This window comes from Myotis yumanensis, unplaced genomic scaffold, assembly GCF_028538775.1.
Source record: "Myotis yumanensis isolate MYYU_CA2020_CCGP unplaced genomic scaffold, mMyoYum1.0.hap1 SCAF_18, whole genome shotgun sequence".
NCBI classification, from domain to species: domain Eukaryota; kingdom Metazoa; phylum Chordata; class Mammalia; order Chiroptera; family Vespertilionidae; genus Myotis; species Myotis yumanensis.
In genome coordinates, this window is record NW_027223769.1 from 13622160 (window position 1) to 13636207 (window position 14048).

The following is a 14048-nucleotide window of genomic DNA, read 5'->3' on the forward strand; positions in this document are numbered from 1 at the left end:
AAGGGAAGCTGGAAAATTACAGCCCTTTTATTAAGTGCATTACCTCCTGAAATAAATAAGGGGCTCTGTTATCAGGCAGGGTGTGCCTAGTGCTTATAAAAAACCTCCAAATATCAGAGATGTAATAAAATAAATGTTATTTTGTGCTCACATCACAGTATAACACAGGTTGAGGGGTAGGATGGGTGCTGTGGATGTCTGCTCCACCAAGTCACTCAGAGACCCAGGCTCCTTTTATCTTGTGGCTCCCCCCTCTTTTAGATGCTTGGAGGTAACAAGTGGGGAAAGACAATGAGGATGGGCCACAGGAGGTTTTTATGGTCCAGACCTGGGGAGGACATTCCCTACTTCTGCTCACATGACATTGCCAGAACCTGGTCACATGGCCACCTCACCACAGGAGGCTGGGATGTGTAGTCTCTGTGCACACAGAAGGAAGAGGGACTCACGGGCATCAGAAAGCACAGTGGCCATTGGGTAGAAAATGTGCAGTTGGCCAGGCTACCGCAAGGGAAGCCCTTCACCCAGGCAGAACTAGAATTAAAACCCAGGGACCAAGAAGGAAGAGCCAGCTTCCCTCCGCAGTGGAGAGCCAGAAGCCCAGGACTTCGCTGGATGATGCTCACAGCTCAGTGACATCCCGTCCCCTGTAGCAGGAAGAGTCCCCTCCCCGGAAACACGGGGACCAAGCCAGCCTCCCGCCAAACTTCCTCTGAAGGATACAATTAGTGGAGCTCTCCAGACAGGGGCTGAAAAGTACAGCCTCCCCCCATGACCTGAATGGATCATTTGTGGCTCAAATGACAGACAAATGCAATAATTAGGCCTATTTAGTAAAGAGGGGTGAAAGGTCAAACCGGGAGGCCAACCGTCTCCTGTTACCGGCCTGGTGACCAAGTCGGGTGATGTTTGTACAATAAGCCGACTCTGGCCACCGCCGCCCTGCCAGACCCGCTGCCTGCCGCTGCCCTGGGGCTCTCGGAGCCGGGGCTTACACACCAAGAGCTCGGTTTCCACGAGCCCAACACCCAGCCTACAGGATTCCAGCCCTCCTCGGAGGGCCGTGTCCCTGACAGGGGCCCTGGGGCTGAGACTCCCACACTGGCCGTGGGTTCCAGCTAATGAGACCGAGGTGGCCCGTGTCAAGGGAGGGGTCAGGGAACATGGACTCAGTAACCCACCAGGCAGTGGTCTGGGCCCTGCACTCCGAGTCCCCAGCTTATATCTTTCTTCTTCTTCTTCTTCTTCTTCTTCTTCTTCTTCTTCTTCTTCTTCTTCTTCTTCTCCTCCTCCTCCTCCTCCTCCTCCTCCTCCTCATCCTTCTTCTTCCTAAAAATCTGATTTTGTTTTATTTTAACCCAAAGCAGATGATTCGGCAGTTTCTCAGCCTTTCACAGCTCCTTGCCTGCGAGGGTTTTCTGAGGGGTGAGAAGGGCAGGGGGCTGGGCCCCAGACTGGGGCTCAGGCCTTGGACCCCCTGGAACAGGCAGATGCATGGATGGTGCATGGACGTGAGGGAACAACAAGCATGTGGGTGCTGGCTGCAGGCTTCCCCGCCCCCTCCCTCCTCCTGCTCTACTTCCCATCCCCTCTTCCATCCCCCTCTGCTTCGTCCTGGTAAAGACAGAGGGACTGGCATCCTTTCAGGTGGCAAAGCCAGCACTGTCCCTTGAGCTTTTGCCTCCTGCCACTTCCCCCGTCCCTGTAGCGGGTCTCAGAGAAGGACAGATCCTCAACAAACACCTTCAAACACCTGGAAAAGTGGGACGTGCCTTTGCAGCCTGCATTGGGCATCTCAGTCCAGAGGACAGGAAACTGGGAGCAACTCTATCCCTCACAAGCACCCCCCTCTCCTTCGGTCTCCATTTACATGAGGAGGGGAGGGGGTTCTGGTTGGTTTCACCTCTAAAAATCACTGATGAACTCATGTTGAATAGGATGAGGGGCTCATGACTCTAGGGTCTGACAGGTATCAGCGGGTGTTAGTGAGAAGTGCCCTGGGACTCAGTTTTCTCATCTGTGAAATGGGGATGAATGCAGGGCTCATGTCATAGGGTTGACATCAGGACCAAAGGCAGATGGTGCCTAGGTTGGCGGGGGGCGGGGGGGGTGGGGGTGGTCGCTCCATTTTTTTTTATGATCATGCAAAGCCCTCACAGGGAAGACCCTTGTAAACTCCCTACCTCTCTCCCCCACTTTCCTACCTGGTTCCTGCTTTAAAAAATGGATTCACTATGGAGGAGGCAGAGGTGGGGAGTCCTGTCCTTGAGAAAGGCTTCCTCTGGCCCGGTCACTCAGGAAAAATGACCGTCCCAACATTCTGTCCCTTTGGGCCTGGCAGCAGCCAGGAGGCTGAAGGCGCCAGGCCAGAGCTGGTCTCCACCCAAATTTGGCAGGTTCTGCATCTGAACTCGTGGAGGTTGGGGTAGGGGGAGGTGGCATTTGCTCATTACTTAGACAAACACGACTTCCTGGTTCACAGAGCAGAAAGATTAAAAAGTATATATATTTTAAAAGCTTCACTCTCTTTCCTGCCTGCCGCATCACTTTTGGAGAAGCGACACCGGGGTGAATTAAGGTACAGGGATCAGGACCTGATGGAGCTGGGGTGGGAGTGCCAAGGGGGGCGGGGGGGACACACAGGACATCCTGTCTTGGCCTGTGGGGGATCCAGAGGCGCTGGAAACAGCGATGAGGGACACACGAGACACTTGTCCAAGCTCACTTGGCTGCCTGCCCCCCATCGTCCAGGCAGACTCCCCACTGAGACCCAGAGATCCATGGGGCCGACGGAGCAGATGACCGGCCCCTGCCCAGGACGCCTGGCATGGTTCATGGCCTTTGTTGGAAGAAGAGCGAGAGCGGAAGGAGGCCTGACCTGCTTGCTTGTTTGCTTGTTTGTTTGTTTGCGGAGGAGGTTCCTGCCCGCCCTCAAAAGCCCCCTGGACTCCACGGCGCAAGCCAGTCCCTCAGGAGGGGTTATTTTTGTTTTATTGTGCAAATTAGAGCTCAAGTGTTGAAGCCACCAAAATGGGTATGAAAACACTGCAGATGAGTTGGGCTAAAGGAGAAAAGACAACCTTGTCCAAAAACAAGAAATTCAACCCAAGGGGTGCTGAGACCCTCCTCCCATCAGCGAGGGTTTGGTGTCTCACAGAACGGAACAGTCACCTGAGTAAATATTTCTGTCCTGCTAACTGGCAACCAAACTAGCGGCTTGTTTCCAGGGACTCACCCTTTGTCCCTGTGTAAAACCACTTCTGAAAGTACCCAGGAGGCCTCGGGTTTGGACTTATTTGGAGCCAGAGATAGGAGGCAGCTGGACATGGGGTGGTCTCAGACCAACGCCTGCCTGGGCCACCTTGGAGCTGGGAGACCTTGGACAAGTTGTTAGCAGTGACCCCCTCATCCAGGGCTTGTCTGGGGCTCAGGAGAGGAGACCGCAGCTGCCACTCGCTGGCTGCAGTGCATCTGTGCCGCTAGGTGTCTAGCTCTATGAGTCAGTTACTCATGCTCACCGCATCATGACATCGGTGCTGCTGCTACCGATGGGCTCATGACTCTAGGGGTCTGACAGGTATCAGTGGGTGTTAATGAGAAGTGCCCCGAGACTCAGTTTCCCCATCTGTGAAATGGGGATGAATGCAGGACTCATGTCACAGGGTTGACATCAGGAAACTGAGGCACAGAAAAGGTCATGGCCAAAGGCCACAAAGTAGGTGGTGAAGGCAGGCACCAAACCACATCCTGACCCGAAGACGGACCGCCATCCAGGAACACAGATGCTCTTATTTCTGTGCCTTGTTGGAACCCTATCATATGCCAACATGCAACTGCTTTTGACCTACAAAAACAGCAATTTCGTGCAGTCCGGCCTAACAGGAAGCATCCAGTAATGGGAGCCTGCAAGCTGAGCAGGGCGCGTGCTAGTCGCACGCAAACGGCCCAAACATGCTGGGCCAGCTGGTGGCCGGAGTGCGCGTGAGTGTGTGGGCAGGGAAAAGGAAGGAATTACTGTGGATGCCTCAGGAGGACATGCTGACCCTGGGAAAAGAGTGTCGGTTGCAGAGAGAGAGAGAGAGAGAGAGAGAGAGAGAGAAATCGGCTGGGGCTGGGGGACAGAGCCAATTGTTAAGTGGAAGATGTAAAAGACCATCTCGTCTTGGGTGTTGTGGGTCCTATCATTTTTCAAGGGTGAGTTAAGAAATATTCGTACTTCACAGCCAAGCTACACATTCTGATTTTGGTTCCTGGCCCATGACATGAGGGTTGTATTCATACCCAAATCTTTAGAACGTTTAGGAAATGATCTGATTCCCGTTTTAAAGATGAGGGAATCGAGAGAGGGAAGAGATATTTGCAGGGCATTCAACCAAGAAGCTGCATCTTAAAGTTCCTGATGGCTCATTCCAATGCAGTATAATGTTTTCTTCTCTGCTGTTATCATTTCCTCCAGAGGTTTGTTTCCGGCGCAGTCGCTGAAATCAATTAAAAGGCTTAAGCTGGTACCTCACTCTTAACCTATTGCAAATTAGATTTAGTAATAATCTGATTTCAGCTCTCTTGTAGTGGGTAAAAAAGAAAACTCTCTTTTCTGTGAGATTTTGGTGCCTAATTAGGTCGGTTCTACCATTATTGCATTTTAAAAGTAAAACATGATTTTATAATGAACAGTGAAACCACAGACGAGATGGTGTTGCAATTGGAATCATTCAGATAAGCAAGAAAGTCGTACCAGATGCTCGCAGGCCTGGGATGGGGAGGCAGGGAGCGCGCCCGAAATCAGATTCGGCAGATGTTCTGATGTCTGGGGTTGTCCCAAACATTCCACATTTAAAGGCCTGGCCCGTCCCTCCGTTTCTTACTTGATTTGAAAGGAACATTAGAAATGGGAGGGCATGACTGCTGCAAACTAATCAGAGCCCTTTCCAGCATCCAGCCAGGCCTGCCTTTCTCTCTCCCAGCCGGGACCACGCTGGGCCGGTTCTCAGGGGCCATCACCCCCACCCTCTCTCCTGTCTCCTTGCTCTCTGGTTCCCACCCTGGTGCAGACAGAGACTGTCCCCAGTGACCTGGACACGGGTCCTGGCCAGGGCAGCGCTCCAGGCCAGCGCTTTGTGTGGCAGATGCTCTGCTCCCATCCCTGGCTTGTCCTCCATGATGGATTCCAAGGGGAGGACCATTCCTGAGACCTAGGCGGCTCCTCCTCCCGCCATGAACAGTGCTCACCTGAGGTGCTTAGTTCTCTTTGAAAACAGAGAAACACTTGGGGCTGTGATTGCCATGGAAGGTGCCTGCAGCCGGGCAGTAAGCCAAAGTCCGTCAAAGTCTGTGGTGGGGAGGGTGTGCAAAGGAGGGTTGGGGAGGAGGTGGATTTAAATTGGCCCCAAACACAGGAATGTCATCCAAATTCCCAATGCCTTTCCGCGCCCCTCCCGCCTCTCCCTACATCTATCAGAGTTTTACACCTTAAAGTTTAAACCCTCCAGAAAAGGAGAAAAGAGAGGACTTTAAAAAATAAATATTTCAAATAAAGTACCTTAAATATATAAATTCGACTTACTGCAAATCAGTTTCAGAAGTATCCAGTATATGCATTATCAAATGCAACAACGCTAACTAATATTTTATTGAGCCAGCATTTATTGAGCACCTACTGTGTGCTAGACAATGTACTAGGTGCTGGGGATAGAGGATAAAACAAATAAAAATCCTTGTCCGCATGGAGCTTTCGGGGTGGGGGTGGGGGATGGGAGACAACAATGAAACAAATAAATGAACAGGATGCCAGGATAGTGATACGTGTTTTGGAGAAAAGAGAGAAGTGGGTGGAGGCAGGGGCATGGGTATTTGCAGTTGTAAGTAGGCTGCTCAGAGGTCGTTGCCATGTGCCTTGAGATGCCCATTTGACAGGGGTGGGAACCCAGGCTCAGCAGTTAGTTGAATGGGTACCTTGATTTAAATCTGGATTTGCCCGAGGACACACTGTCCAAGCTCTTTGTTATTTATTTATTACTCAGTACATCATGTTTTTTTCTAATCATTTCCCTTGCTTGCCCGTATCATAGCAACCTCCCAGCAGAAGTTATTGTCCCTTTTATGGACGAGGAGATGGGAGCCCAGGAAGTAATTTGCTGATGGCCCCCCAGTGCTGGGCAGCTGGCCAGGGGCTCAGCAGATCTCCCACCAGCTCTGTCCCGCTGGGGCCACCGGGTACATCTGATAGCGAAGGATCCTCATCTCTGGCCAAATCTTTAAAAAGTGGCAGCGTGACCTCTGACATGGTCTGGTCAGCATGAGCCGGCCATAAAGCTGGGAGCGCGCAGATTTCAAGGAAGATTGCGGCGTTTATCACAGGAAACCCTCCGCAATTGCTGTTAACTTCCACCTCTGCTACCCTGCATGGCCGCAGAGGGGGGGTTTGATTTGTGCCTCTAGACTCAGGAACAGAGAAGGGGACCAGATCCGCCAAGAATCTCCTTGAGATGCACTCATCTGCTTGTTTTGTTGTTTTGTTGTTTTTATTTAAAAAGAAAAGTGTCACAGTGAGCCTGTTGTTTGCCTCGCTGGAGCCCATCTCTGATGGGCAGGGCTGGCGTGGAGGAAGGTGGAGGTGGCCTTCCCAGAACCTCCTGTTTTGCAGCATTTTGCAGTGTCATCGTGGCAGGAGGAGCCTGCAGCTGGCAGGGCTGATGGGCACTTGACCAGTGGGTAGCCTGAAGCTTTGCTCAGAATGGCTCACCAACGCCTAACCCAGCCTCCACTTGAAGAAATTTTCTGGGGGAAGATTCCTTCCTTTTATATATATTCAAGCACACACCCCCATTTTTTTAATTAAGAAAGAAATAGATGCTTGCTTTAACAAATTCAACCAATGTAGACGAACACAAATAAGAAGTACACACTTCCTTCCCTCTCCTGTTTCCACACCCTGTGGAACCACTGTTGGCAGACGACGGGCTACATTCAGAATTTCCTTGTGCGGCAGCTCCCACTTTACCGTGGGGCTGCCTTCCAAGTCCCAGGGGATGCCTGAAACCACTGCATATACAGTAAACCTCGATATTGCAGAACTCGATTGAACAGACTTTGGATTTAGTGGACACAATTTCTGGTCTGTATAGCATATGTGAAAATTGACACCCTGTTAATTTTAGAATGCTTTTAACCAAGATTTGCTTATATTTATTTATTTATTTTTTTTTTTTTTTTTTTTTTTTTTTCCAGCTAGTGCACTATTTATTGGACATTTATCCCAGAGACATGAAAACTTCCGTTAACATTAAAATTTGTGCATGGATGTTTACAGCAGCTTTGTTTTTAACAGCCAAAAATTGAAATGATCCCAGCGGCCTTTAAGTAGGAGAACTGTTAAGCAAACTTTGGTACATCCATCCATGCCATGGAATACTACTCAGCAATATAAAGAAATAAAACTATTGATACATGCAACAACTTGGATTAATCTCCAGGGTATTATGCTGAATGAAAAAAAAAGCCAATCCCCAAAAATTAATGCTGTATGATTTCATTTATATAATATTTTATGTAACAAATTTTACTAATGGAGGACAAATGAGAGGTTTCTGTAGGTTACAGACAAGGGGTGAGGGCTATTAGTGGGTATGGTTATAAATGGATAACTGGAGGGATCCTTGTAGTGTTTCAGTATCTTGACTGTGGTTATGGAGACACAAACCCTTATACATGTTCTAAAATTGTATAGAACTTAGTGCACATACATACACATAACTGAGGGGAAATATGAAAAATATTGGCTGATTGTATAAATATCAATATCCTACTTGTGAGGTTGTGCTATAGTTTTTGAAGATGTTAACATTGGGGAAAACTGGGTAAATGGTAAATGGAATATCTTTGCATTATTTCTTATAACTGCATGCAAATCTAGAATTATGTCAAAAATTTCAACTAAAAAAGCTAACATTTATGAATCTTGATATTATATATTTTCTAGGGAGCAGTATCACCCAAAACCACATTACTGGTCTGCTTTCAGAGTTGACAGTTGAGTTGAAAGGTCACATAAATTGGGAATTTAAGTATAAAGCTGGACTGTTTTGGCTGATAAATCCTGGTAAGCCAGTACTAGAGAAAGGTAAAATTATAGGGAAATAAAGCAGAACAATTGTTGCCAAAGGCTGAGGATGGTGTGGGGTTGAATGCAAAGAGATATGGGAGATTTTGAGGGTATTGATATAATTGTTCTATGTCTTGATCATGGTGGCATTTTATGACTGCATGCATTTGTCAAAACCTATAGTATGTACAAAATAGGGTAAATTTCATGCAATCCAAATTAGACTTTAAAAAAGACATTAGGTAGTACTATATAGCCACTAGAATGACTAAAATGAAAATGATTGACCGAACCAAGAATTGGTAAAGTTATGGGCCAATTTGAACTCTATTACATTGCTGGGAATTTCTTATAAAATTAAACATTCACATGACCTCTGACCTAAGATTTGCTTATATTTAAATTAACAAGTTATTTTTTGTTATTAATTCACTGTTTGTTTGTTTTAATCCTTACCCGAGGATTTTTTTCCCCCACTGATTTCTAGAGAGAGTGAAAGGAAGGGAGAAGAGAAAGATGGAAGGGAAGGATGATGGAGAGAGAGAGAAATGTTGACACGAGAGAGATGTGTTGATTGGTTGCCTCTGGCACGCACCCCTAACGGGGCTGGGGAACCTGCAACTAAGGTACGTGCTGGTCACTGGGGATCAAACCTGAGACCCTTCAGTCCTTGGGCCAGTGCTCTAACCACTGAGCAAACCAGCAGGGCACTTCATTGTTATTTTTAACGCATTTTAGCAAATAGGCCATATTGGAAAAAACACTGCAGTAATTTCGCTGACATAAATAAATACTATATATCTACAACTATAGTCTCCATATTTAAATCCAAAAGTCACCGCTCATAAACACTGCTTGGTGAATGATTAGCATGTGATCACACTGCATCGCCATGGTAATTGGTTCTGTTGTCATATGGCCTGACTTTCTGCAGCAGCTTTAACGTGTGCTTGCCAATGTTCCCACATGTGCTGAGCCACGCCCAGCCGGGAACATTTTTCACTCCAGGTGACTGGTGAATGAATGCATTTACTAGGCCTATTCAGTATAAATTTATTTTTTTAATTTATCTTTATTGTTGAAAGTATTACAGATATTTGCTTTGTTTTTCTTTTTTTGTTGTTGTTTTTCCCCCCATTCACCTCCTCCTCCCCACACCCACCCCTCCCAATCTTTTGCCATACTATTGTCTGTGTCCATGGGCTATACATATCTATACTAATAAAAGGATAATATGTTAATTAGACTGGACATCTTCCAGACAAAGCCACGGTGGCATGGGCCGAGGCAGAGGTGGTTAGGGGCGATCAGGCAGGGAGTCAGGTGAGCGGTTAGGAGCCAGCGGTCCGGGTTTGCGAGAAAGATGTCCAACTGCCGGTTTAGGCCCGATCTCACAGGGGTCCCGGATTGGAGAGGGTGCAGGCTGGGCTGAGGGAACACCCCCCACCGCTGTGCATGAATTTTGTGCACCGGACCTCTAGAAGGTATATAAATTATCTGGTTAATCTCCCCCGCTCCCCTCACTTCCCTCTGAAATTCATTAGTCTGTTCATGGTTCTGTGTTTCTGGATCTATTTTGTTCATCAGTTTATTTCGATCATTAGATTCCACATATGAGTGAGATCATGTGATACTTATCTTTCTCTGACTGGCTTATTTCACTTAGCATAATACTCTCCAGGTCCCTCCATGCTGTTGCAAATGGTAAGAGTTCCTTCTTCTTCTTCTTCTTCTTCTTCTTCTTCTCCTTCTCCTTCTCCTTCTCCTTCTCCTTCTCCTTCTCCTTCTCCTTCTCCTTCTCCTTCTCCTTCTCCTTCTCCTTCTCCTTCTCCTTCTCCTTCTCCTTCTTCTTCTTCTTCTTCTTCTTCTCCTTCTTCTTCTTCTTTATTTTTTTACCACTGCATAGTATTTCATTGTGTAAATGTACCACAGCTTTTTTTATTCACTCATCTACTAATGGGCACTTGGGCTGTTTTGAAATCTTAGCTATTCTAAATTGCACTTCTATGAACATAGGGGATGCATATATTCTTTCTGATTGGTGTTTCAGGTTTCTTAGAATGTATACCTAGAAGTGGAGTCACTAGGTCAAATGGGAGTTGATTTTTAATTTTTTGAGGAAACTCCATACTGTTTTTTCATAATGGCTGCACAAGTCTGCATTCTCACCAGCAGTGTACTAGGGTTCCCTTTTCTTCACATCCTCGCCAACACTTATCGTTTATTGATTTGTTGCTGGTAGCTATTCTGACAGGTGTGAAGTGATACCTCATTGTCTTCTTAATTTGCATTTCTGAGATGATTAGTGACTTTGAGCATTTTTTATATGTCTCCTGGCCTTCTGTATGTCCACTTTGGAGAAGTGTCTATTTAGATCCTTTGCCCATTTCTTAATTGGATTATTTGTCTTCCTTTTGTTAAATTGTATGAGTTCCTTATGTATTTTGGAAATTAACCTCTTATCGGATATATCATTGGCAAATATGTTCTCCCACACAGTGGGCTCTCTTTTCATTTTGTTGATGGTTTCTTTTGCTGTGCAGAAGCTTTTTATTTTGATGTAGTCCCATTGGTTTATTTTCTCCTTAGTTTCCTTTGTCCTAGGACAATGGTTGGCAAACTGCGGCTCACAAGCCACATGTGGCTCTTTGGCCCCTTGAGTGTGGCTCTTCCACAAAATACCGACTTCTGCACATGGGCCACAAAGTTTCAATTGCACTGTATGTGCGCGCCCACCGGTGGTATTTTGTGGAAGAGCCACACTCAAGGGGCCAAAGAGCCGCATGTGGCTCTCGAGCCGCAGTTTGCCGACCACTGTCCTAGGAGATGTATTGTAAACATATTGCTATGAGAGATGTCTGCAATTTTGCTGCCTATGGTTTCTTCTAAGATTTTTATGGTTTCATGACTTACAGTTAGGTCTTTTATCCATTTTTAGTTTATTCTTGTGTATGGTGTAAATTGGTGGTCTAGTTTCATATTTTGCATTTACCTGTCCAATTTTCCCATCATCATTTATTGAAAAGACAATCTTTACTCCATTGTATGCTCTTGCCTCCTTTGTCAAATATTAATTGACCATAATGACTTGGGTTGATTTCTGGGTTCTCTGTTCTATTCCATTGATCTATATTCCTGTTCTTGTGCCCATGCCAAGCTGTTTTGAGTACAGTGGCTTTGTGGAATAACTTGATATCTGGCATTATGATTCCTCCAACTTTGTTCTTCTTTCTCAAGATGGCTGTGGCTATTCAGAGTCTTTTTGGTTCCATATATATTTTTAGAGTGTTTGTTCTAGATCTGTGAAATATGCTATTGATATTTCAAGAGGGATTGCATTGAATCTATAGATTGCTTTGGGACTATGGGCATTTTAATGATGTTGAGTCTACCAAACCATGAACATAGAATCACTGTTCTTTATCTATTTTTTCAATGTCCTGTAGTTTTTCAAGTATAGGTCTTTTTACCTCCTTGGTTAAGTTTATTTCTAAGTATCTTAATTTTTTTGTTGCAGTGGTAAGTGGTATTTTATAGTTTTTCTCTCTGAGAGTTCATTATTGGTGTATGAAAATGCCATCGATTTCTGAGTGTTAATTTTGTATCCTGCTATATTGCCAAATTCATTTATTACATCTAGTAGGGGGGTTTTTTTGGTGAAGTCTTTAGGGTTTTCTATATACAATATCATGTCACCTGCAAATAATGAGAGTTTTACTTCCTCCTTTCCAATTTGGATGCCTTTTATTTTTTCTTCTTGATCACTGTGGCTAGTAAGTCCAGTACTATCCATAATATAAAAGCCAAGTGACCAGAATGACGAAATGACCAGAACAACCAGAATGAACAGAACGACCAGAATGACCAGTCCCTATGACATGCACTGCAGAGGCCCCCATCGGGGCAGGACCGGCCGGACCCCACCAGTGCACAAATTCGTGCACTGAGCCTCTAGTATTGAATAAGAGTGGTGAAAGCAGACATCCTTGTCTTGTTCTTATTCTTAGGGGAAATGGTTTTAGTTTTTGCCCATTAAGTATGATGTTGGCTGTAGGTTTGTCACAAATGGCCTTTACTATGTTGAAGTATGATCCTTCTATCCCCATTTTGCTGAGAGTTTTTATCAAAAAAGGGTGTTGGGCCCTAACTGGTTTGGCTCAGTGGATAGGGCGTCGGCCTACAGACTCAAGGGTCCCAGGTTCAATTCCAGTCAAGGGCATGTACCTTGGTTGCGGGCACATACCCTGTAGGGAGTGTGCAGGAGGCAGCTGATTGATGTTTCTCTCTCATCAATGTTTCTAACTCTCTGTCCCTCTCCCTTCCTCTCTGTAAAAAAATCAATAAAATATATTTTTTTAAAAGGGTGTTGGATTTTGTTGAATGCTTTTTCTGCATCAATTGATATTTATTCCTTTATTTATCTCTTTGGTAACCCATTCATTGATTAATAACATGCTATTTAGCCTCCATGTGTTTGAATGTTTCTGAGCATTTTTATTGTAGTTGATTTCTAACTTCATGCCATTCTGATCTAAGAAGATGCTCAATATGATTTCAATCTTCTTAAACTTGTAGAGACTTAGTTTGTGTCCTAACATGTGGTCTATCTTTGAAAATGCCCCATGTGCACTTGAGAAGAATATATTCTGTAACTTTGGGGTGAAATGTTTTGTAAATGTCAATTAATTCCATCTAATCTAGTGTGTCATTTAGGACTCCTGTTTCCTTGTTGTTGTTGTTTTTGTCTAGAAGATCTAACCAGGGGTGTCAGTGGGGTGTTGATGTCCCCTACTATCATTTTATTGCTGTCAATATTTCCTTTTAAATCCTCCAGAAGATTTTTATATATTTGGATGCTCCTGTATTGAGTGCATATATTGTTTACCAGAGTTATATCTTCTTGTTGGATCAATCCCTTTAGTATTATGTAGTGACCTTTGTTGTCTCTTGTGATGGCCTTCATTTTGAAGTCTATTTTGTCAGATATGAGTATTGCTACCCCAGCTTTTTTTTTCATTTCCATTTGCCTGGAAAACGTTTTTCCATCCCTTCACTTTCATTCTGTGTGAGTCTTTTGTTCCGAGGTAAGTTTCTTATAGACAGCATATATATGGGTCATGTTTTCCTATCCATTCAGCTACTGTATGCCTTTTGATTGAAGCACTTAAGCCATTTACATTTAAAGTTCTTATTGGTAAGTACTTATATGTTGCCATTCTTATTATTTATGCCTGTATTCTTCTCTTTCTCTCTATTTCTTCTTACACTGGTCCCTTTAGCATTTCTTGCAGTGCTTGCTTGGTGATAATAAATTTTTAGCCTTTTTTTTGTCTGTGAAGCTCTTTATTTCAAGTTTGATTTTTGAATGATAGCCTTGCTAGATAGAGTAGTCTTGGGTTCAGTCCCTTGGTTTTCATTACTTTTTATATTTCATGCCACTCTCTTCTGGCCTGACATGTTTCTATTGAGAAATCAGCTGACAATCTTATAGAAGCTCCTTTGTAGGTAACTTTCTGTCTCTCTCTTGCAGCCTTTAAAATTCTTTCTTTGTATTTAATGCTTGCCATATTAATTATTATGTGCTCAGGTGTGGGTCTTTTGGGATTCATCTAGGCTGGGACTCTCTGTTTCCTGAATTTGAGTGACCTTTTCCTTCACCAGGTTAGGAAAATTTTCTCCAAATGGGTTTCTCCATTCTTTGTTTGGATTCTTCTCTTTCTGGTACCTCTATCATGCAAATGTTGTTACTTTTCATGTTGTCCCAAAGCTCCCTTAAGCTCTCCTCCTGCTTTAATTTTTTTCCCATTTGCTGCTCTAAATGGGTGTTCAGTATAAATTTAAAATTACAGTAATACATATAGAAAACTTTTCTGTGAAATTAAACTTTTCACACATGCTTAATTTTAATTACACAAACATATCTACATAATTTAAAAACAGGTAAACT